This window comes from Heterodontus francisci, chromosome 13, assembly GCF_036365525.1.
Source record: "Heterodontus francisci isolate sHetFra1 chromosome 13, sHetFra1.hap1, whole genome shotgun sequence".
Taxonomy (NCBI): Eukaryota; Metazoa; Chordata; class Chondrichthyes; order Heterodontiformes; family Heterodontidae; genus Heterodontus; species Heterodontus francisci.
The window spans coordinates 90,383,759-90,408,924 of NC_090383.1; the positions used below are offsets into that span (position 1 = coordinate 90,383,759).

General features: G+C 44.7%; 1 long non-coding RNA gene across 1 annotated transcript in view; it reads right to left on the minus strand.

The window, feature by feature from the left end:
* The window catches only part of LOC137376495 (uncharacterized), a 61,115-nt gene that overhangs the window by 8,753 nt on the left and 27,196 nt on the right, over positions 1–25,166 (minus strand). The window contains exon 2 of the long non-coding RNA XR_010976257.1: positions 1,901–2,182. This is a non-coding gene — a long non-coding RNA (uncharacterized lncRNA). The remainder of the gene's footprint in view (positions 1–1,900; positions 2,183–25,166) is intronic.

A 25,166-nucleotide genomic window follows, 5' to 3' on the forward strand; every position in this document is an offset into this window, starting at 1 on the left:
CCAACTTGCCTGCTGACATTGTGGGGTGGATTCAGAACAGCATTTGCAATACTGAAACAATGGACACAAATGCTGCAAAGCCCTTTTCTTCACTTTTACTTTTCCCTTTTAGCAAATAGATAAAAGTGGCAGCCTGCAGCATCCAAGTCAGCAGGAGGTGCCCACTTAGGTTTGCCTGCATTCAGCGTCATTCTTCCACAGGCCTCTGGGAAACCGATTTTGTTGGACGGACCTCGCTGCCTCTGGAGGCAGCACAACAATGAAAGTGCTGGTGTGCATCCTACAGCAAGGCAGGTCCGATTTACGCCTACAATTCCGTTAAAAATTTAACCAAGGACTCAGAAAGAATGACTGCAACTTTCCATTGTATTTTCTGCCATATTTACTTTCTGCTCTGAAAGAACTAATTCTCAAGCCATCCCCAACAGCCTTGTTTATTTATCAGTGTCTGCAACTGTGTTGAATAAACTTAGAACTAAATAAAGATTGACTGAAAAACTCCTATATAATGCAAAGCAAAAGTCTAGCATCCCAGTTACCTCATATTTAAGGCAAATTGATATTTAAAAATTCCCAAAGGAAATTAGATGGGCACTTGAGGGAAATAAACTTCTAGGGCTACAGGGTTAGAACAGGGGAATGGGACTGATTGGATTGTTCTGCAGAGGGCCAGCATGGACTCGATGGGCTGAAGGGCCTCCTTTGTGCCGTTATGACTCTATAACTCTATGGAAAATATTTATATCAAAAAGTTTATCATTTTGATTATTGCACAATCTACTCTTCTAATTGAATGCTCATTGTATACTCTTCAGAGGTGCTGGGAATAATCCCAAGCCATTTGGAAAGAAAAGTTATGCACATCTAGGTGTGGGATAATAGCACTGAGGAACAGAATATTTTCCATTTCAAGCAGCCAATGCCAGCGTGCAGCACTCCGAGGCCAGTTATGGCACATTTAAGTTGCTTTTATATTGCTGCTATTTTCATTTGGATTGCAGGAGATCAGGTCAGCTCCCAGTGATTAGGCTGATAAATCCTTATCCCCATAGCAAGATTCTCGACCCATGAGAATCCAAATCTACGGGGAAAATTTCAACCAAAGAAAATGGTCAGGTTTGGGTCGAATGTGGTAGGGGGGGTGGTTAATGTCTCAAAAATCAGAATCCCAACCCAAACCTGCCTCCAACCTGTCCACCTCCAGCTTTAACTGAGGCGGAAAGGTGGGTGAGTGAACAACCTGCTCCAAGAAGGCGGGTTGGCACTTTAAATATGATAATAAGGCTGTGAGCCCCATTGTTATTCTATTTTTTAAATTTAACTGTGGACGGCCAGGTATCCTGAGCCTCGGGAAACCCAGCAGCTACATCCAGGCGAGGATTGCCGGATCGAGGAGTTGGGTGACTTGACACCAACCTTCTGGATCCAGCTACCTGCCTGATCAACCCCCGGGATCAGCTCTCCCCACTGTCCCCAGCCTTTCCCAAGAGGCCTCTGATCTCACCCCCATCCCTTCCAAGGACTCTGATCCCACTCTCCCCCCTCACAACCCCCACCCCCGAGGCCCTGACACCCCTATCCATCCCGAGGACTCTGATCCCACTCTCCCCCCACCCACCCCAAGGCCCTGATCTCACCCCCATGCCCCCAACAACCCCTTCTGAGGCCTCCAACAGCTCCCCCACCCCCTCCAACAACCTCCCCCCACCAAGGCTTCTGACCCCCACCCCGGGACTCAGAGATTGAAAGCCCCCGATCGACCCCCTTCCCCCAGACAGCAACTACACCTTCCCCTCCCTCAATCAACCCCCACCCCCCAAAACCCAGGAATGACCTCACTTACCACCTTCCTTGATCGACTGCCCTCAGTTGTGATCGCAACACAAGAAGGGTCACTGACCTGAAATGTTAACTCTGCTTCTCTCTCCACAGATGCTGCCAGACCTGCTGAGTGTTTCCAGTATTTCTTGTTTTTATTTCAGATTTCCAGCATCCGCAGTATTTTGCTTTCAATGAGGCTGTCTTTTGGGTGGGTGACCGATCAATAGTGTCATATGTGCGCTGTGACGTTAAAAACATACAGGATGCAGGTGAATCCCAACTTCTGGATTCCTCACGCTTCACCGACCGCCCTGTTCTCAGAGATTCAGGTAAATCAAAATCCAGGTCTATGAGCCTGTTGCTGGGAAAAGAGAGATAGATTTGCTAGTGTAAATGGCAGGTGCTCTGATGACCCAGAATCCAAATTTTAAAACAGCCCTAAATAATGCCCTTCAAAACTAACCTCTGAAATACAACCTTGACTGTGCTGGTGTGGTATTTGCTATTTTCCCACAGGACACCGAATGTTTCTGGGACTGCCAATTCAATGGCCACTGTGGCAAATTATGGGCAGCTTTGAGGTGAGTGCCCATACCCACAATAAATGGTTTCAGATTAGTTACTCAAGCTTTCTTCATGTAGACCCTTTGCAGCCAGCTGAATTAATGGGAAGGAAAAATCAACGGCCAACCAATGGTCTCATTGACCGAGTGGGTAAACTCCCACCAAAACTCCCTTCAAAATTGTGAATTTTTTTACACAGCTGCGAGCTCAAACATCAGTCTTTGCTGCTATGCAAGCTGCCATATTCAAAGTGGTTGAAACATAGAAACACAGAAACATAGAAAATAGGAGCAGGAGTAGGTCATTCGGCCCTTCGAGCCTACTCCGCCATTCATTATGATCATGGCTGATCATCCAACTCAGTAGCCTGTTCCCACTTTCGCCCCATACCCTTTGATCCCTTTAGACCCAAGAGCTATATCTAATTCTTTCTTGAAAACATACTATGTTTTGGCCTCAACTGCTCTCTGTGGTAGTGAATTCCACAGGCTCAAAACTCTCTGGGTGAAGAAATTTCTCCTCATCTCAGTCCTGAAAGGTTTACCCCGTATCCTTAGACTATGACCCCTGGTTCTGGACTCCCCCATCATCGGGAACATCCTTCCTGCAACTACCCTGTCAAGTCCTGTTAGAATTTTATAGGTTTCTATGAGATCCCCCCTCACTCTTCTGAACTCCAGCGAAGAGAATCCTAACCGACTCAGTCTCTCCTCATACGTCAGTCCCGCCATCCTAGGAATCAGTCTGGTAAACCTTTGCTGCACTCCTTCTATAGCAAGAGCATCCTTCCTCAGATAAGGAGACCAAAACTGTACACAATAGTCCAGGTTTGGCCTCACCAAGGCCCTGTATAATTGTAGCAAGACATCCCTGCTTCTGTACTCGAATCCTCTCGCTATGAAGGCCAACATACTATTTGCCTTTTTTACCACCTGTTGCACCTGCATGTTTACCTTCAGCGACTGGTGTACGAGAACACCCAGGTCTCACTGCATATTCCCCTCTCTCAGTTTATAGCCGTTCAGATAATAATCTGCCTTCCTGTTTTTGCTACCAAAGTGGATAACCTCACATTTATCCACATTATACTGTATCTGCCATGCATTAGCCCACTCACTCAACTTGTCCAAATCACCCTGAAGCCTCTCGGCATCCTCCTCACAACTCACCCTCCCACCCACCTAGTTTTGTATCATCTGCAAATTTGGAGATATTACATTTTGTTCCTTCATCTAAATCATTAATGTATATTGTGAATAGCTGGGGTCCTAGCATCGATCCCTGTGGTATCCCACTAGTCACTGCCTACCATTCGGAAAAAGACCCATTTATCCCTACTCTTTGTTTCCTGTCCGCCAACCAATTTTCTATCCATCGCAATACACTACCCTCAATCCCATGTGCTTTAATTTTACATGCTAATCTCTTATGTGGGACTTTGTCGAAAGCCTTCTGAAAGTCCAAATAAACCACATCCACTGGCTCCCCCTCATCAACTCTACTAGTTACATCCTCGAAGAATTCTAGTAGAATTGTCAAGAATGATATACCTTTCGTAAATCCATGCGGACTCTGCCCGATTCTACTACTGTTCTCTAACTGCTATGCTATAAAATCTTTTATAATGGACTAGTGAATTTTCCCCACTACAGATGTCAGGCTGACTGGTCTGTAATTCCCTGCTTTCTCTCTACCTCCCTTTTTAAATAGTGGGGTTACATTAGCTACCCTCCAATCTGTAGGAACTGTTCCAGAGTCTATAGAATCTTGGAAGATGGCCACCAATGCATCCACTATTTCTAGGGCCACTTCCTTAAGTACTCTGAGATGCATATTATCAGGCCCTGGGGCCTGATAATCGGCCTTCAATCCCATCAATTACCCCAACACCATTTCTCTACTAATACTGATTTCTTTCAGTTCCTCTCTCTCACTAAGCCCTGTGTTCCCCAACATTTCTGGTGTGATATTTGTGTCCTCCTTTGGGAAGACGGAACCAAAGTATGCATTTAGTTGGTCAGCCATTTCTTTATTCCCCATAATCAATTCCCCTGTTTCTGACTGTAAGGGACCTACATTTTTCTTCACCAATCTTTTTTCTCTCCACATATCTATAGAAACATTTACAGTCAGTTTTTATGTTCCCCACAAGCTTTCTCTCGTACTCTATTTTCCCTTTCTTAATCAATCCCTTGGTCCTCCTTTGCTGAATTCTAAACTGCTCCCAATCCTCAGGTCTGTTGTTTCTCCTGGCAAATTTATATGCCTCTTCCTTGGATCTAATGCTATCTCTAATTTCCCTTGTAAGCCACGGTTTGGCTACCTTTCCCCTTCTACTTTTGCGCCAGACAGGGATACACAATTGTTGCAGTTCATCCATGCGCTGTTTAAATCTTTGCCATTGCCTATCCACCGTCATCCCTTTAAGTAACATTTCCCAATCCGTCATGGCCAACTCGCGCCTCATACCTTCGTAGTTTCCTTTACTAAGATTCAGGACACTTGTCTCAGAATCAACTATGTCACTCTCCACCTTGATGAAGAATTCTATCTTATTTTGGTCCCTCATCCCCAAGGGTTCTTGCAGCACTAGATTGTCAATTATTCCTCTCTCATTACACAATACCCAGTCTAGGATGGCCTGTTCTCTAGTTGAGTCCTGACAGCTGTTTAAATGGATGCAAAACAAGGTGATCTATCTTGGGGTCGGAGGGGTGGGGTGGGCGGTGGTGTTGGTAATAATTAGCATGGTGTATAATCAATGACCTCCATGTTGAATAAAGCAACATTGCCAATAAAATGGTTGTGATGAGGAATTCCATGCACCAGACCATGCAGTCCTACCAATATAGCTTATTAGTGGAGTATGCATCACTTTGTGTTCATCAGAAATGTTGGTGCAAAGCAATATTGAAGGCAAGGCGACAGGTCTCCAGCCTCTTTTCATAGGTGGAGAAGCAAATAAAACTACCAGATCCCCCACGGTGCTGCATATGATGGGTGGAGGATTTGCTGTATTCTCCCAAATTGAGGGACACTCTCCTGGGCACTGGGGCTAGCAAACCAGCTCAGGAAATGGAAAATGGGTCACCCAGCTTTGTTTTGATTTATAAATTTTGTTGTTATTCATCTCACTGAAATCTTTGCATTCTACAATACAAAAAGTCTGAAATACTTTATTCGGCCCTTGGTGATAGCAAGGCACTCAACTCAGGTAGTCAATAGTGTATTGGTAATGTTACTGAACTAGCAACCCCAAAGGCCTGGATTAATGCTCCAGAGACAAGTGTTCGAATCCCAGCTGGTAGAATTTAAATTCAAATAATTAATAAACATGGAATTTAAAAAAAAATCTTGCCTCAGTAATGATGACCATGAAACAAATGGGATGTTTCAAAAAAACCCATCGAGTTAACAAATGTCCTTTAGTGAAGAAAATCTGCTGTTCTTACCTGATCTGGCCTACATTTGACTCCAGACCCCCATCAATGTGCTTGACTCTTAACTGTCCTCTGAAATGACCCAGCCATGATCAAATGTCATGTGATTAAATAGCACAGGATCAAACATTGCCTGATTAATTGTCACATAATCAAATCTCCAGGAATACATCCAACCAGAGCTGGCAAACCTAGCATGAGGATTTTATTCTGCTCCTAAAGTGTGTCCCTTTAAGGATAAAATGTGCAATTGTTGTGGTTTACTCACACCAATTAAAGACTGAGGTTAGATTTCCTTTTTTATATACTCTTTTTATTTAAATATGATCACTGGAGTCAATTAGCGATACCCTCCTCAGGTCAGACTGATTGGTATTAACAAATGCTTAGGTAAAGCAGAGGTCAGACTGGATTTTTAATACTATTTTCAAGTGTGACACTATGACACCTGAAGTGTTACACATGCAATGTACTTCTATAAGTATGTATTAGGAAATCTTCAGTTGTTGCGCATGGCTAGTCAGAAGCTGTGCAGAGCACAAAGGTTATTGGATTGTGTTACGATCGAGATGGGAGGAGTGAACTATCTTTTCTAGTTCCACTTCTCCATAGGTCCTAACATATACTTAAATGTTTTCCCAGTTACCGATATGATCAATCGTCTACTCTATTCTTTATCCCAGAATAAAACACACCAACCAGTTTTCTTTAATAAACAACAAAATTATCAGTTTATTATAAAACAAGACTTATCTAGTGTTAGGACCAGGTGAGAAAGGGGTCTAGGGGTCACTCTCAGCTTTCACGTGGTCTTACCTTAACAGGGTCTAATTTTAAACACATCCTGTTTTTAGCTCCCCCTTGGTGAATCCTTGTTCACCACTTTCCAATTACAAGGCAAATCGACCAGCATAAACAGGTTTTCTTAGGTTTAAAGAAGAAAGGCTGAAATTTATTAAACTTAAACTCGAATTCGGTTAACGCCTACGGATACATGACGTGCCCATGCGAGCATGCATACTCGATACGCACATGCAGACAGAGACAGCACAGAGCAGAAGAAATATCTCCAAAGAGGGTTTTTGTTACGGATCTTCGAGCTCACTGTAGAGTCCTTGATTGTAGGTAGATCTTGCTTTTTGTTGGGGCCCAGTATTCTTCTTAAAACTTCTTCACTGTAGGATACCTTTCTCTCTTGGGGTTCATGTGTCTTCAGTGGATTTGGAGTTCCATGAGAAAGAGATGGGAGCAGACTGGAGAGGCTGTGGCGAGCCAGCCAGGAGAGGTCTTTTAAGTCCAGGAGCAAACAGTCACTCTGCTCAAACTCTCTGTGGCTAGTTCAAAAAACCCTGGAACAGCCAGTTAGTCATGTGACCAGCTGGTCCAACCAGTCATGGCCCCTGTGGATTGCATTACCCCAGCAGGCCCTGGAATGTGCTTCCCCGCCCCCTCACTGTCCGGTGATTAACATCCATTGTGGGTTGAATGTATCAGGGAATGGTCCTTTGTCTACACAAGCACTATCTGTTAGTATGCAAATTTTTTCCAGCCGTGGCTGATCTGTTCAACAAGTCATTTCCTCGCTCCAGCGATGTTCATATGACAAAACCAATGTGTCTCATTCTTGGCAGGTGGGGGCCTGCATGACACCAGTAATGAAGCAAATCATTAACGCACAGGCTGAAATATGAAAGTTCCCTTTTTAAATCCCCCCACACACACATTCACAGAAACACTAGTTAAAGACAAATAAAGAAATTTTCTCTGCAGAAAAAAAAAAGACAAAAAATAACTTTGACCAAATACTTGTTAATTCTTGAAGAAAACGAGATAGGTTGTGTCCCAAAATGGGATACAGTCTGGCGTCTGAGAACACGTAGATGGGTCACTGGGATCTTTTCTGGAGCAGTTCTTTTCAGGCAGCATTGAGAATTAATCTGGCAGGTTTTTCCAGCCTCTCAGAAAAAATGCAGCATCAGGGGTTTTAGCTCCCACACACTGGATCTTTGCAGGGTTTTACAGAGACAGGAGGAAAGAGATGAGCTGGACATTTCTCTCGTGGCAAGTTGATCTCCAACTCACTAAAAACAGTCCACAACCCAACCAGAAAGTCAAAACAATATCCCAAAAACAACCTCTTGACCATCATAAATCTTGACATGTCACTTCTCTTGTAAACATCTTTCCCAAGTCACCAAAGTTTCTTTTGTTTATTGAGCTTAAGGCATGTGACTTCCAGTAAAGGTTATTTTCAAACAAGACCTCTCAGTGACCCATGTGAAAAACATCAGTGTAGTCTTTTCAGTTTTCCCAAATAAATCAATGTCCATGATTCTAAAATGCGAATCCTCAAAAAAATGTTTTTAAATAGAAGCACTTTCATAACAAATGATTCCTGGGCTAGATTGAACGAGCTGATCATAGCAGAGTTACCTCAGCCTGGAATGTGGATAGGAAAAGTTAGCCAGAGTTCCTATCCTGATTGCTCTGCAGTGACCCGTACCAAATTGTACCTCTATCTGTGCACACCGGTATGTACGTGTATTTATGCATGCGTGTGCATGTGTGTTTTTGTGGACATTGATTGAGATTGTGATGTCTCTTCTCTGGGGTTGAATAGCTTATCAACGTTCAGTAGGCATATGAGTGAAAAGTGACCACACAGGTAAGATAGTAAAGGGATGTCAGAAAAAGAGCAACAAAAGTCAGTGACTTTGGGAGAAGAAGGCAAAAATTCAAAAAGGAAAAAGGCCAGAGCCTGTAGCATTTGACATTGGCAGCCACATTGAACTTAGCGTTTCAGGTGAGGGCCCCTGTACTGTAGCAAAGTCCAAATGTTGCCATTAGTGTTTCTTAGCTTTTTAATTCATCACTAACAGGACAGGAGATTCTTATCTGTCATATGATCTTTTTAAAAGGCAGCGATGTTGGAAAATGAGCATCAAAAACCAATGCACTGTCATTCTAATGTGCTGATTGATGAAAACTCCAGGGTGTCTGTGTGTGTGCGTGTGTATGTGTGAGAAAGAGCAAGAGAAAGAGAGAGAGAGAAAAGATCACATCACATATTCACGCTGGAGACTACACAGTTACCACAAATTGCAGTTCTGTCAAGAGAAGTCCTAAAGAGATGCTTCCCAAAAATGAGAGTATAATAGCTTTTGGAACACTCTCAATGGAAAAGAAAAACTTTTCACACCAGCTGCTGCTCTCAAGGCATTTTTGTTTGATATGTGGGCTTGGGAAAGTGGCATTCAAGTGAAAAACGTGTGAGCTCCGATCAAGTCTCTTGTGTTTTTCCTACATCTGAGTGTTGCTTGTCCCTGTTAGAAGGCCAATAAAAAGCGACACTTGTCTTCCACACCTCCGGTCTCCATTCTCAAGATGCATAAAAAGCTGAGACATTTTGCTGTTGGAAGAGCAGACAAGCTGCAATATAAAAGTGCTTTTGTTAAACATTCTTCAGAAGGCATAAAGAATTGTTTTGGTACAGTAAAGTGGGGAAATGTTGTGAAGGGCCTCATGCATAATGACGCTTCAGTGCCCCCTAGTATTCCTATATAAGAATATAGGATGACTGTGCCACTTCTGATTGACGGTCATACCCGAAATATTAATTGTTCATTCTCTTTCAGATGCTGATCAACTTGTTGTATGTTTCCAGCATTTACTCTTTTGTTTCAGATTTTGTCTCAAATCACACTTTTGTTTTGAGTCTGTGCTGCATGTTGAACTTCATTATGAGATTTGAAGACAGTGAAAGAAGCTTTTGTGCATCTTTGATCTGTAAGATCTCAATGACAATATTAGGAGTCTGAATAGAAAGAACACTACAGCTATTAACATCACCATGACATTTGGATGAGTTCAATACAAATAGGCCACTGTGCTGTTTCACAGAACTGTTAAAGAAGCATATCAGTCATCTGACCTACCTAGCAGTGAGCGCATCTGATGTAGCCTCTCCAGCCATTGCTTCAACTTTGTTATGCCATTTAAATGAATGATTTCCAGGAACTTTTTTTTTCAGCTAATATGCTGTTTCTGTGATATCTGCATTGTCAGCATATAAATGGTGTTAGCGTATGAATGGATGTCAATGTGACGTGAAACAAAGATGTCGGGAGTACTTTTTCTACGGTCTCCATGGTATGAAGTGAACTTCTGTGTGGAGGCCTGTGATCAACGGCGCAGTCCAAGCATTAGTCACAAAATGTTTATACTCAGGGGCTCTGCAGGCAGGGCAGCAGATGACTGTATGGAGTGAATATGATGCCAAGGACTAGCAGCTGGGTCAGCTCATGAATTTGTAGTAATTAGTGTGGTTATCCAGTCAGATTAGCTAGTATGTTTTCCCAGTTTTGACTTAACTTCCTCTTGGAATTTTTTAAGCGTCTATATCATTCCTTAGCAAATCTTTCGTTTTAAAAAAAAATTCCCCCCTACCCACAGCTCTTGTTTTAACATTGAAAGCATTTGCCATACTTTTGCCACTCAGTGGAGTCAATGGAAAGCAAAATCAGGCAGGGCGCAAACCACACAGTCAATCTGCTCCTGCCACTTTGCTGCTGAATAGGTTAGGTTAAAATGACCCCCAGTGTCAGTGTAAAACACTTCCAGGTCAGGAACTGGGTAAATCACCATGTGCATCACCTCAACCTCTAGAAGAGCATCCTTACTGCCCCAGTGTGGTATCTCCATTCCGTATCACAGTCTTCCTGTGGTCTGCATGAGACCACCAAGGTTTCTTCTGCAACATTTCTTGTTATGTTTACAATGTTGCTAACACATGGAGTCATAGAGTCATAGAGTTATACAGCACAGAAAAAGGTCCTTCGGCCCATTGTGTCCATGCTGGCCATCAAGCACCTATCTATTCTAATCCCATTTTCCAGCACTTGGCCCGTAACCTTGTATGCTATGGCGTTTCAAGTGCTCATCTAAATACTTCTTAAATGTTGTGAGGGTACCTGCCTCTACCACCCCTTCAGGCAGGGTGTTCCAGATTCCAACCACCCTCTGGTTGAAAAATGTTTTCCTCAAATCCCCTCTAAACCTCCTGCCCCTTACCTGAAATCTATGCCCCCTGGTTATTGACACCTCTGCTAAGGGAAAAAGTTTCTTCCTATCTACCCTATCTATGCCCCTCATAATTTTGTATACCTCAATCAGGTCCCCCCTCAGCCTTCTCTGCTCTAAGGAAAACAACCCTAGCCTATCCAGTCTCTCTTCATTGCTGAAATGCTCCAATCCAGGCAACATCCTGGTGAATCTCCTCTGCACCCTCTCCAGTGCAATCACATCCTTCCTATAGTGTGGTGACCAGAACTGTACACAGTACTCCAGCTGTGGCTGAACTAGCTAGTTTTACATAGCAACCAGACAAATTCTTCTCAGTTTTAATTATTGGCAATTTATGCCGTTAACTTGCACCTACAAGGAACTGAGCTGAATCTGTCCAAATTCAGTTCAATTAGGACATAATAGCCAACATGTATCCCGTTATGCTGTAAACCAACTCCCAGTGGCAAAAAGGTTCTATCTCAGTGTTTTTTCATTCCTGCTTGGGATGCGGGCATCGCTGCCAAGACCAACATTTATTAACCATCACTAACTGGGCTGAGAAGGTGGGTGGCAGGCCTTCTTCTTCTACTTCTGCAGCCCATGTGTCAAAGGTGCTCATTTGCAACCTAAAGATGTTTTCAAATTTCAAAACGGACACATCCTTCTTTTTATAAAATGTCTGCATTCAGTCATCAGGGGCCTAAACTCTGGAATTCTCTCCTTAAACCCTTCCATATTGCTATATCATTATGCAAAATCCTTCCTAAAGTCTTCGACCACACTATAGGCCACCTCCCTTAACTCTGATCAGTGTCTGTTATTCCTCCTTCCTTATTCAAGGGGGTTAGATAAGTGTGAGTTGTTATTGATGCAAAGGTGGCTTCCTAATGAGAAATGCTTAAGAGTGCAGTATGTTCCGAATAACAGAACCATCAGAAATAAAATCACTAAAATTAATAATTTGATAACCAGACCATGTCTGGCATATCTTAGTGTGTTTTATTTTATTTTTGTTTTAAGGGCAATAGTTCTTAGATTAAAAAAAAACTTTCTTTGACTTGATCTCTACCTAATTTTCCTGAGGCCCCTATTTAGGATCAAAGAACTCAAGTAGCCAGGCTATCCAATCGTGCAGTTAGTGTAGTACCATGTGAAGCTATTAGGTAGAGTTTGTTCAGGCTTCTCCCAATCTCCCACTGTAACTTCAGCAAAAGATCAGGAGAAACAGTCATTTTGCCAGGGTTTAACAAAATCTTCCACCAAAGTTACAGCAGGAGATCCGGGTAATTCATACCTGGGGAAATTCCAGGCAATAGCTTTATTTCTGAAATTATAAAATTGGGCTGATTTCTAGAATGTGTATAAAGTAAGCAACCAGTGTTAACTCTAGGTTTAAAAAGACTGAGAAGTAAAGTATAGAGCTTTGAACAAAAGTAAACAAAATATGGACTTATTGTTAGATTCTGGTGTTATAACCAGATATCAGTGTTTATGGAAATCATGTTAATGAAACGTTAACTCTGTTTCTCTCTGCACAGATGCTGCCAGACCTACTGAGTATTTCCAGAACTTTCTGTTTTTATTTCATATTTCCAGCATCCGCAGTATTTTGCTTTAAATTATTGTTTTGCTGGACCCTTTGGGGGCAATTTTAACCCCTCCTCCCAGTGGACACAGAGAAGGCAGGCTATTAAAATGTCCTGTGCAGCTTACCCCCTTCAATCCTGCTGCCTCCCCATGCATCATGATTATAACCTGTTCTTTTTTGCAGCAGAGAGAGACACTTGCCTTAAGGCAACAGGACCCTTCTTTCAATTTGCAGATCAAATTCCAATGACGTCATCAGTGCTGGATTGCATATTAACCCCAGGTTTGGATGGGGAAGTTCTCATAGTTGTCCCAACCAGCCAAGCCTAACGGGAACAGGAGGTGCGGACAGAGAGGCCCAAGTAAGTTTAAATTTTTAGCCAGTGCTCCTCCAGCCCTACTGGTAAATCTTGATCCTTCCATGCCCCATGTTTTCTTTCCCTGACTGCAATCCCCTCCGGACGACCCCCTCCCCTCACCACCACCCCCCAACCACCCAATGGCTTAGGTTAGTGTAGGAGACCATTCTGTTGGGTCCCCGGTGCCGCCCTCCTGCCACTCAAAATCTTGCTCCCACCAACTGGCCAGGTTCAAGCAGCAGCAGAACTCTCGAGAACATAAACCAGGAATCTAGGATATATCTGGGCCCCTCACAGCATCAGGATGTGAGCGAACCACTGGCCCAACCACTGCCCGCTCCACACCACAACCTCCACATACGCACGCACACAATACACACGGAAGAGGGAATTTTATGCTATCCCCCGCGGTGGGTTTGGACATGGCGGGAGCATATAATCGGTGGGATGGTAGTGAGGGGGACCCTGCCACCTTCCCGCCTTCGCCAAAATTAAGTCTGGGGCTGGAAGGCTGTGAATGGCCTTCCTGCCCTGCCGCCAATTGAGGTCCTCAAGTGGGTAATTAATGCCCAATTAATGGCCTCATCCCACTACCGCTGCAATTAGCCGAGCAGTGGGAAGCATGGCAAGAAAAACTGTGCAGGCTGCGGGTGGGGGTGGGGTGGGGGGGGGGGGTGGTGGCGTAGTCCCTCATTAAAAGGCGCTTAGTGCCAGAACAAGGGACTTGACATTGGCAAGGGGGGGAGGGTCCTCTGAGAGCCACCCCACTGCCATTGCTGCTGACCCCCCCCCACAAACCCCTCCCCCACAACCCACACCCCATGAGACCCCTCCCACCCTGACCTACCTGTGGCCTGGGTCCAGTGCTGCTCCTGGGCCTTGGGTGGGTCCTCCATCAGCAGCAGCCACTGCCTACATGGGTGGCGCTGCTCAGTTAAAGAGTTGCCAGCCTCTGATTGGCCGGCAACTCTCAGAGGGCGGACCTTCCATCGCCAGGATCCTTGATCCCGTGGAAGGCTCGCCACTGTCCAGTTAAGTGCCTAATTGGCACTTGATTCAGCGGGCCTCCCACAGAAGAGGCGATGAGGGGTTTACAGCATCGCTTATGCAAGAGGTTGAGACCCCCATCACCCATATAAAATCCTGGCCACACACACGGATCCGGCCTCTCTAAAATTGACGCTTTTGTTATTTGGAGGGAGGGGGAGGGGGTCACATTGCAGTACTGTACCTTGTAATCTATAACATTAAATGCTTATGACTATTCGCTAGGTCAGAGTGATGAGGATCAATATTTTTACTGCCCAGAATTATTTAAAAGATCAGCACCACCTTGTTTAAACATATCACTTCAAACTTCTATTTAAGGATAATTTAGATCATTATGGCAAGCTCACAGCTCAGCTTTGCATTGACCTCTGTGACAAAATCTAAAGACCAGCTGTTCCTGAGTTTCTATGTAAACTATTTTCCAATTCTGACCCCCAAAAGGCATTAGGGTCTAAATTGGACAGACTCTGTTGAGTGGCTGCATGCCTCAGCAGAGCTTCCAAAATTGTGAGAGGCTAGCAGCCTGCACTATTTAAAGCCAGCCTGCACCTCTTTAAGGGGAAGCACATTGTGGCTGGAGCAGGTGGTGGAAGTCCTTGTACAAGTCACTCTGACGTGCAAGACGATTGAATAATGGCACAACATGGGATAGAATGTTGGTAGGTGAGTATTTCCAGCATTTCTTGTTTTTGTTTCGAATTTCCAGCATCTGCAGTATTTTCCTTTTATTATTATGGGATAGAATAGACTCCAAGATTCTCAGACATTGCACTGGAGGTCTTGGTGGAGGAGGTGCAAAGTGGATGAGAACTGCCATATCCACCAGGGTCCACAAGGCACTCCAGATAAACTCTCAGAAGGCAGTGGAACCAGATTGCCATGGCGATCAATGCCAGCTGTCAAGCCCTGAGGCCCTAGATGCAGTGCCGCAAAAAGTTCAAGAACTAAACATGGGTGGTCAAAGTCAATAAATTCATCTTCAAATCCATATCCTACCAACTGCACTATTAATCTCAAAGACTGCTCAATGCCCCGCACCCTCATCACTCAACTACAACAGTTTTTATCAATCAGGACTCTGAACAAACATTCACAGCTTCACCTTACCTTCACACACTTAACACTGCTGCAAGCCTCACACCCACAACTCACAATTTGTGCACACTGCCAGCTTTTCAACCATGACAGTCACATCACCCAAATGCATTGCACCACACTCATTGACACACTTCCCTCTCTCTTGCAGGACAAGGTAGCGTATAACTAAAGGCAGCAGCACCTAACCAGTGGAGGGCAGGCAGGTTTGCATGTCTTAACCCCCATGGAGGAGATGGTGCTCACCATCATTGGAGCAGCCATTGCTGAGGTTGTGGACAACAGCTGGGGCTGAAACCATCCAAGATGTCAGTATCCATGTATTTAATCAACCTTTACACATCCCACTTCCTCCTCATTCACAAATTCTTCTGACTTACAAGCTGAAGATGGTGTAAGCATGCACCTCTTGCTTCCCCCTTCCCCTCACCACAACCTCACCTTTGTGTCTTTCTTCTTTTAGATACTCATAGACTCATAGAGCCATTTATGGCATAGAAGGAGGCCATTCAGCCCACTGAGTCCATGCCGGCTCTCCATGGAGCTATCCAGTCAGTTCCATTTCCCCGCTTGATTCCTGTAACCCTGCAAGTTTATTTCTATCAAGTGCCCATCCAATTTCCTTTTGAAGTTAATGATTGTCTCCCTTGTGGGCAGTAAGTTCCAGGTCATTACCACTAGATGCATAAAAAAGCTCTTCCTCATTTTCCCCCTGCATCTCTTGCCCAAAACCTTCAATCTCTGTCTCCTAGTCCTTGTACCATTCGTTAATGGAAACAGTTCTTCCTTAAATAAAACAGAAAATGCTGGAAATACTCAGCAGGTCTGGCAGCATCTGATGAAAGGCCACTGACCTGAATCATTAACTCTGCTTCTCTCTCCACAGATGCTGCCAGACCTGCTGAGTATTTCCAGCACTTTGTGTTTTTATTTCAGATTTCCAGAATCTGCAGTATTTTGCTCTTATAACAGTTCTTCCTTGTCTAACTTATCTAATGGAGGCAATGGTGAAAGAGCGACAAGACACTCACCAGCTCAAATACTCACATTGCGTGCAGAGGATAGCATAGAGGTGGAATCTGCACCGTGAGACACCAGTCATGAGTGGCCTGCAACCAGGGAAGAGGGCAAGGGTTGTGCAGGTACCAGCTCACCAGAGGGCGAGATCACACACAAGTTGTGCTGCAGAGGACTCTAATGAGCTCGTTAATGGGCTGAGCTACAGAAGAAGGCTGATGGGTATGCACAGTGAAATGCTTGTGCCTGCTAGAAAGCCTGGTGCAATATCAAAGGGCATGATGGTGCCCAGCACCAACTTGGCACACTACTTTGCACATAACTTGGAGCTCATCCTTTCCAGCACGGAAGTAGTGTCCAACTCCATTGGCGTATTTGTGGACCCATCCATGATGCAGCATTTGTTGGACGAAGTCTCAACTTTCATTGCAGCACAAGCAGAAGCAACCCAAAGTTTTGGTGCTGCAGTGGAAGCTCAGAACGCTCTCATGCAAGCTCAGACTACTGCCATCATGGCTGTGGATACCAGTGCTCAAAGGGGCTTGCAGGGTGTCACAGCAGTGCAGCAATCTGTCCTCCAACAGATCACTAGGATTGCTGAGGCGCTGCCCTGGATGGAGTATCAACGTGCTGTACTTTCTCAGGATGACAGCATTCATTCTCCCACCACTACCACTCCACAAGTGCCCTTGCTGTTGCCTGCCAGCCAGCCAGCCCAGACTGTGCTGCCCAGATGAAGGTGGTGCAGTCCGCAGCTGGGACTTCTAGGTGCAGAGTCACTCAAGGTTGCCCTTCAAGGCCATCTGCAGTCTCACCCACTGAAAGCCAAAGGCCTTCCACCAGTCATGCTGCAGCCATTGGGGTAGGACTGCTGTGATGGTGAGTGACAGAGCAGAAGGTAAGTGTGGGACAGTGGCAAATGGGAAACTGGTGTTGGGTTTACTGGTATCACATTTGGATGAGTTGTTCAGAGACAGGCTGGGCAGAAATTGGCTGTATAGATTGCCACCTCCCTTCCTCTTTCTCCTCCTCTTCCTCCTGTTCCTCAGCTGCTCACTTAATAGCTGGTGGCAAGGGCTGTCCCCTCATGATGATAAGGTTGTGCAGCATGCTGCAGACCATCACGACTCTTGACACTTGCTCTGCAAGTACTGCAGGGCGCCTCCAGAGCAGTACAGGCAGCAGAAGCATTGTTTCTGCATGCCAATGGTCTGCTCTATCGCATTTTGTGTGGCAACATGACTTTCATTGTATGCATGCTGCTCACGTGTGAGTGGGTGGCACATCAAAGACATCAGCCATGTAGTCAGCCATATCCCTTGTAGCCTAGTAGCCACCTTTTGGTTTGGCGTGGGGGCTCAAATGCAGCTGGCAGACTGCTGCAGAATGAAGGCATCATTACTGCTGCCAAGATACTGGGCGTTGACCTGCATGATGCATTGCGTATGGTCACACATCAACAGGACATTGAGGGAGTGGAATCCCTTTCAGTTTGTAATGCCTCACAGAACTGACATGCAGCACCCACAATCAATAGTACCTGCACCATGGGGAAGCCTGGAATCCTCATGAAGCCATATGCTTGCTCCATCTGCTGCCCTTTGGCAAGAGAGAATGAAATGTAATCAGCCCTTTTAGAATCCACAGCCTTGGTGACCTCCCTTACGTAACAGTGGACAACAAACAGTGAGATGTTGCAAATATCTCCAGCTCCATTGTGGAAGGAGCCAGATACAGAAAAGATCATGACCACAGTCCCCTTCACAGCCACTGGCAATACAGCCCTCGTCCTGCTGAGGACGGAGTTTGCAGTTGTGGCTGCAGCAGGTGGCCAATTTCAGTGAGGACATCCTTATACAAATGTCTCACACCCTGTTCCTTGTTAGGATCAGGTATGGGAATTTCTCCCTGAACACCGTTCGTAAATATAGCCTCCTCCTCTTTCCTCTTCCAGCAGCTTGACCTGCTCTGCTCGACCTCTGTTCATTCTCCCAGTCTTTTTCTATTCCAAGAGAAAGGCTTTCGAGGTACAAATCCATTTAGTTTTTGCCTACTAATATCATCTGTAGTCATTTCTGTGCTTGGATGTCAATTCATCATTTCTTTCTTTCTAATGGAAATGTTAAGTAGGATATCAGATTTCATCAGCAAAAACTCATGATACAATTGAGAAACTATTAGCACCCATTTTCTTTAATGTATTTCACTCCAGTACTGTGCCCTGTTCTCTCCAGCATCACTGGCAACAAGCAAAGTCTGCCTAATGAGAGGGCAGGCAGACCAGCCTGCATACCAAGGGTGGCATATTAAGTTATGAGCTAGTGTTCATCTGTGGGAGCATAATGGCCACCTACCAGTTCCTATTTCAATTTTCCTTTTGTATAAATATCTCCATCAAAAATTATTTAATTTTAATCGTAGTATCTGGTTTCTCAAATATTGCAAAAACAGCAAATCTGAGGTATCAAATATCCCGGTAATGAACTGCCATTTCTTTTTATTTTTATTCATTCATGGGATGTGGGCATCGCTGGCCAGGCCAGCATTTATTGCCCATCCCTAATTGCCCTTGAAAAGGTCGTGGTGAGCTGCCTTCTTGAACCGCTGCAGTCCATGTGGGGTAGGTATACCCACTGTGCTGTTAGGAAGGGAGTTCCAGGATTTTGACCCAGCGACAGTGAAGGAACGGCGATATAGTTCCAAGTCAGGATGGTGTGTGACTTGGAGGGGAACTTGCAGGTGGTGGTGTTCCCATGCATTTGCTGCCCTTGTCCTTCTAGTTGGTAGAGGTCGCAGGTTTGGAAGGTGCTGTCTAAGGAGCCTTGGTGCATTGCTGCAGTGCATCTTGTAGATGGTACACACTGCTGCCACTGTGCGTCGGTGGTGGAAAAAGTGAATGTTTGTAGATGGGATGCCAATCAAGCGGGCTGCTTTATCCTGGATGGTGTCAAGCTTCTTGAGTATTGTTGGAGCTGCACCCATCCAGGCAAGTGGAGAGTATTCCATCACACTCCTGACTTGTGCCTTGTAGATGGCGGACAGGCTTTGGGGAGTCAGGAAGTGAGTTACTCGCCACAGGATTCATAGCCTCTGACCTGCTCTTGTAGCTACGGTATTTATATGGCTACTCCAGTTCAGTTTCTGGTCAATGGTAGCCCCTAGGATGTTGATAGTGGGGGATTCAGCGATGGTAATGCTGTTGAATGTCAAGGGGAGATGGTTAGATTCTTTCTTGTTGGAGATGGTCATTGCCTGGCACTTGTGTGGCACGAATGTTACTTGCCACTTATCAGCCCAAACCTGGATATTGTCCAGGTCTTGCTGCATTTCTACATGGACTGCTTCAGTATCTGAGGAGTCACAAATGGTGCTGAACATTGTGCAATCATCAGTGAACGTCCCCAATTCTAACCTTATGATTGAAGGAAGATCATTGATGAAGCAGCTGAAGATGGTTGAGCCTAGGACACTACCCTGAGGAACTCCTGCAGTGATGTCCTGGAGCTCAGATGATTGACCTCCAACAACCACAACCATCTTCCTTTGTGCTAGGTATGACTCCAGCCAGCGGAGGGTTTTCCCCCTGATTCCCATTAACCTCAGTTTTGCTAGGGCTCCTTGATGCCATACTCGGTCAAATGCTGCCTTGATGTCAAGGGCAGTCACTCTCACCTCTTGAGTTCAGCTGTTTTGTCCATGTTTGAACCAAGGCTGTAATGAGGTCAGGAGCTGAGTGGCCCTGGCGGAACCCAAACTGAGCGTCACTGAGCAGGTTATTGCTAAGCAAGTGCTGCTTGATGGCACTGTTGATGACACTTTCCATCACTTTACTGATGATTGAGAGTAGGCTGATGGGGTGGTAATTGGCCAGGTTGGACTTGTCCTGCTTTTTGTGTACAGGACATACCTGGGCAATTTTCCACATTGCAGGGTAGATGCCAGTGTTGTAGCTGTACTGGAACAGCTTGGCTACGGGCGCGGCAAGTTCTGGAGCACAGGTCTTCAGTACTATTGCCAGAATATTGTCAGGGCCCATAGCTTCTACAGTATCCAGTGCCTTCAGTCGTTTCTTGATATCACGCGGAGTGAATCGAATTGGCTGAAGTCTGGCATCTGTGATGCCGGGGACTTCAGGAGGAGGCTGACATGGATCATCAACTTGGCACTTCTGGCTGAAGATTGTTGCAAATGCTTCAGCCTTATCTTTTGCACTGATGTGCTGGGCTCTCCCATCATTGAAGATGGGGATATTTGTGGAGCCACCTCCTCCAGTTAGTTGTTTAATTGTCCACCACCATTCACGGCTGGATGTGGCAGGACTGCAGAGCTTAGATCTGATCCGTTGATTATGGGATCGTTTAGCTCTGTCTATCGCATACTGCTTACACAGTTGGGAACATAGATTGTCCTGTGTTATAGCTTCGCCAGGTTGACACCTCATTTTGAGGTATGCCTGGCGCTGCTCCTGACATGCCCTCCTGCACTCTTCATTGAACCAGAGTTGGTCTCCTGGCTTGATGGTAATGGTAGAGTGGGGGATATGCCGGGCCATGAGGTTACAGATTGTGGTTGAGTACAATTCTGCTGCTGCTGATGGCCCACAGCACCTCATGGATGCCCAGTTGTGCATTGCTAAATCTGTTCGAAATCTATCCCATTTAGCACAGTGGTAGTGCCACACAATACGATGGAGGGTATCCTCAATGTGAAGGCGGGACTTCGTCTCCGCAAGGACTGTGCGGTGGTCACTCCTACCAATACTGTCAAGGACAGATGCATCTGCAGCAAGCAGATTGGTCAGAATGAGGTCAAGTATGTTTTCCCCTCTTGTTGGTTCCTTCACCACCTTTTGCATACCCAGTCTTGTAGATATGTCCTTTCGGACCCGGCCAGTAGTGGTGCTACCGAGCCACTTTTGGTGATGGACATTGAAGTCCCCCACCCAGAGTACATTTTGTGCCCTTGCCACCCTCAGTGCTTCCTCCAAGTGCTGTTCAACATGGAGGAGTACTGACTCATCAGCTGAGGGAGGGCTTTAGGTGGTAATCAGCAGGAGGTTTCCTTGTCCATGTTTGATCTGATGCCATGAGACGTCATGGGGTCCAGAGTTGATGTTGAGGACTCCCAGGGCAACTCCCTCCCTACTGCATACCACTGTGCCACCACCTCTGGTGGGTCTGTCCTGCCGGTGAGACAGGACATACCCAGGGATGGTGATGGCAGTTTCTGGGACATTGTCTGTAAGGTATGATTCTGTGAGTATGACTATGTCAGGCTGTTGCTTGACTAGTCTGCGGGACAGCTCTCCCAACTTTGGCACAAGCCCCCAGATGTTAGTAAGGAGGACTTTGAAGGGTCGACAGGGCTGGGTTTGCTGTTGTCGATTCCGGTGCCTAGGTCGATGCCGGGTGGTCCGTCTGGTTTCATTCCTTTTTATTGACTTTGGAGCGGTCAGATACAACTGAGTGGCTTGCTAAAACATTTCAGAGGACATCTAAGAGTCAACCACATTGCTGTGGGTCTGGAGTCACATGTAGGCCAGACCAGGTAAGGACAGCAGATTTCCTTCCCTCAAGGACATTAGTGAACCAGATGGGTTTTTACAACAATCGACAATGGTTTCATGGCCATCATTAGACTAGCTTTTTTAATTCCAGATTTTTATTAATTGAATTCAAATTACACCTTCTGCTGTGGTGGGATTTGAACCCATGGCCCCAGAGCAATACCCTGGGTCTCTGGGTTACTAGTCCAGTGACAATACCACTATGCCACCGCCTCCCCCTCGCAATACTACTAGGCCACCTCCCCATTGCCAGCATGTCAATCTAAACAACAAAACTGCTAGGGTGTGGGATGCTGGGAAGGTGAACTGATTATTGATGACAGTAGGAGAAATGAATGACCCCAAAAGAGTAAAAGCAGAAGTGTGCATTTACTGTATTATAAAATAACTACCTTGCATACTGTTTTACACTTGGCATAACAGAGAGCTGGAAGTGAAACAAAGCAGTAGCATGTCAAACATTTTAGGCAAAGCTTGATTGGTGTATTGATGTCATGTGACACCAACATGTGTCACTGCCTGCTCATATGCTCTTATAAGCAAAAAGAAAATTTGCAATTTTATAGCTCCTTATCACATCCTCAGGACGCCCCAAAGTGTTTCATCGTAAATAAGCTATTTTCGAAGTGCAGTCACTATTGTTACATAGAAAAATGTAGCCTTGCCAATTTGTTGCACATTACATTCCCACAGACAACCAGTGTTCAGTTAATGATCAGTTAATCTGTTTTAGTTGAGTGATGAATGTTAGCTGGGACACCAGGAGAATTCGTTACTCTTCTTCAAATATGGTCAAAGCATTTTTTGCTTTCACCTAAGCAGGCAGATGTGGTCTCGGTTTAACATCTCATTCATTGACAATGAACACTCCAATGGTACTGCACTGAAGTGTCAGCCTACATTATTTGCTCATGTCCATAATGCAGCTTGGATGTATTATTCTTCATAAATTAAACACAGGTAAATTTACTGTTTAACAGAAATTGGTAACAAAGTTGGGCAACAACCTCCACAATGCTACTCACTGTATCATGTCACTCATTTTTCAGTGCTATTGTACCACATGGTTCACACAGCAATGGCATGTGATTTAATATTTTACCCCTCCTGTTCTAAAAGCCCTATCTCATGGTGGGGTACCGTTCTACGAGCACTCGTCATTCTGTTACCTCTATCTAATGGTCATTCTTTACACCTGAATCCAGACAATCATTGTTAGCAGCCTGCACAATCAAGAGGGGCAGGACAGCTAGTTTCTAATCCTGACTTTATTGGAGTCAATATTTAGCAATCAGGAGCATCAATCCTGACTGATGTTTTCCCCGAAGGAACCCATGAAATACCAGTTGTTGGACATTAAGGCCACACAAACAGAAATTGAGATAAATGATCAGTTAACCTGTTTTGGTTGAGTGATGAATGTTAGCTGGGACACCAGGAAAATTCCCAGTTCTTCAAATTGACCAAGGCCACAGTTTTGTTGTAAAGACCAATTACAATCCCTCAACTGAGATCAGCCAACTCAGCACAGACTAGGGACACTTGTAACCCTCTTGGTCTTGATGGTTCAGTTCTATAGCAAACACTGTGTTCACCAACTGAGCCGCTGGGAGCTTTAGATTTGAATTTCATTCAGGTTTACAAGGAAATGAGTTTGGTTATATAAAATCGAAAGCTATAACAGTCTCAGTCCAACACATTGACATCCTGTAAAAGTCTCTTTATCTGTGTTACAGTGCTGTTGTAAAGTCCCAGACAGATATTATTCTCTCTGCCTCTAGCAACAATGCCTTGGGAGCTTGGCATAACAGATTTTTATATATTTAACCACGAATATCCTGTCAGGGCAACTTGTCGACATTGTTTATGTTGGTTGGGTAAAAATGCATTAGGTGCACAAACATTCATTTCCTTACACCAGCTGAGATTGTATCAATATTGGCTGTGTTTATAAAATATGAATTACATTCTCAACTAAAGCATAAACATTTCCTTCTGCTGATGGCTGCTGTTTTTACCAAAGAGGACTTTAGTCCTTTCACCTTTCACCTTACAAGATCAAATATCTGTTTCCTGTCAGTGCTAGTAAGTTCCTTCAAACCTTCAGCACTAAAGTTAAAAATGCCTGTTAAATGTTCGCTTACACATTATTCATTTCGTCTCAGTCCTCCTTGAACCTTTAATCATGCCTCAGATAATACAGCTACAAAAAAATTTCATTATTTATGAGGTAAAGTCACATTACACTAATCTTCAGTTAGCAGCAACATTAAGCAATACATACATTGTGCACTTAGTACAAAAGAACGCTTACATTATTACTCAGTGGTTCATGTTATAAGTAAGGGGATACCCTCCAGGTGAATGCTAGATGGACCAATAAGATCACAATAGGCAGCAGACCTTTGTTTTAATGGCCTCCGAGCAAAGTTCAATTTGAGATTTTTCTGTCAAACTGGCAAATGAGAGTTTTGTAGAGAAAATAAAATGTTTTGTAAAACAGCTCTAAGTTGCCACAGCACCTTAATAACTGAGGTGTATGAGGGAAATTCCCTTTATAAATGGGGAAATAGCTTATATGCTTTATTTCTTCACCCTTCTGTTTGTAAAAATGTTTGTGGCAGCCTTACTTCTTTGTTCCTCCTTCAGTTTAGTGTCTGCATTTCTTCATTTCTCTCATTTTAAAATGTTTTTGGCACTTTTTTTCCTAATTTGATTTAAGGACCTTTAATCAACGACAACACCTTGCATTTATATGGCATCTTTAATATGGCAAAATGTCCCCAAGTGCTTAACAAGAGCATTATCAGACAAAATTCTGATACTTAACCACAAAAGGAAATATTAGGACAGATGACCAAAAGCTTGGTCAAAGAGATAGGTTTTAAGGAAATTAGGAAGGAGAAGAGAGAGAGGTTTAGGGAAGGAATTGCAGCGCTTAAGGCCAAGGCAGCCAAAGGCACAGCCTCCACTGGTGGAATGATTAAAATTGGGGATGCACAAAATGCCAGAATTAGAGGTGTGGTGAGATCTCGAATATTGCAGAGCTGGAGGAGATTACAGAGATAGGGAGGGGCGAGGCAATGGAGGTATGTGAAAACAAGGATGTGGGTTTTAAAATTGAGGCCTTGTGTTGGATAGTGAGCGAGTATAGGTCAGTAAGCACAGTGGTGATGGGTGAACGGGATTTGGTGTGAGTTCAGATACAGATAGCAGAAGTTTGGATGAGTACAAGTTTAGATAAGGTGAAAGACTGGAGGCTGACCAAGAGAGCATTAGAATAATCAACTATAGAGGTAATAAAGGCATGGATGAGTATCTCAGCAGCAGATGAGCTGAGGCAGAGTCAGAGTCGGGAGATTTACAGAGGGACAAGTAGGCATTATTGGTGGTGTGGATATGTGGTCTGGAGCTCATCTCAGGCTCAAACAGAACACCAAGTTTGTGAAAAGTCTGGTTCAGTTTCAGACAGTGGCCAGGGAGAAGGATGGAAACCAAGGTCAGGGAACAAAGACCATGGTCGGAATTTTAAGGCACCCCAACGAGGGTTGGTGGCAGAAGGCGCAAAATTGAGTGGGAGGCGGCGTGCCGTTCCCGACTCCC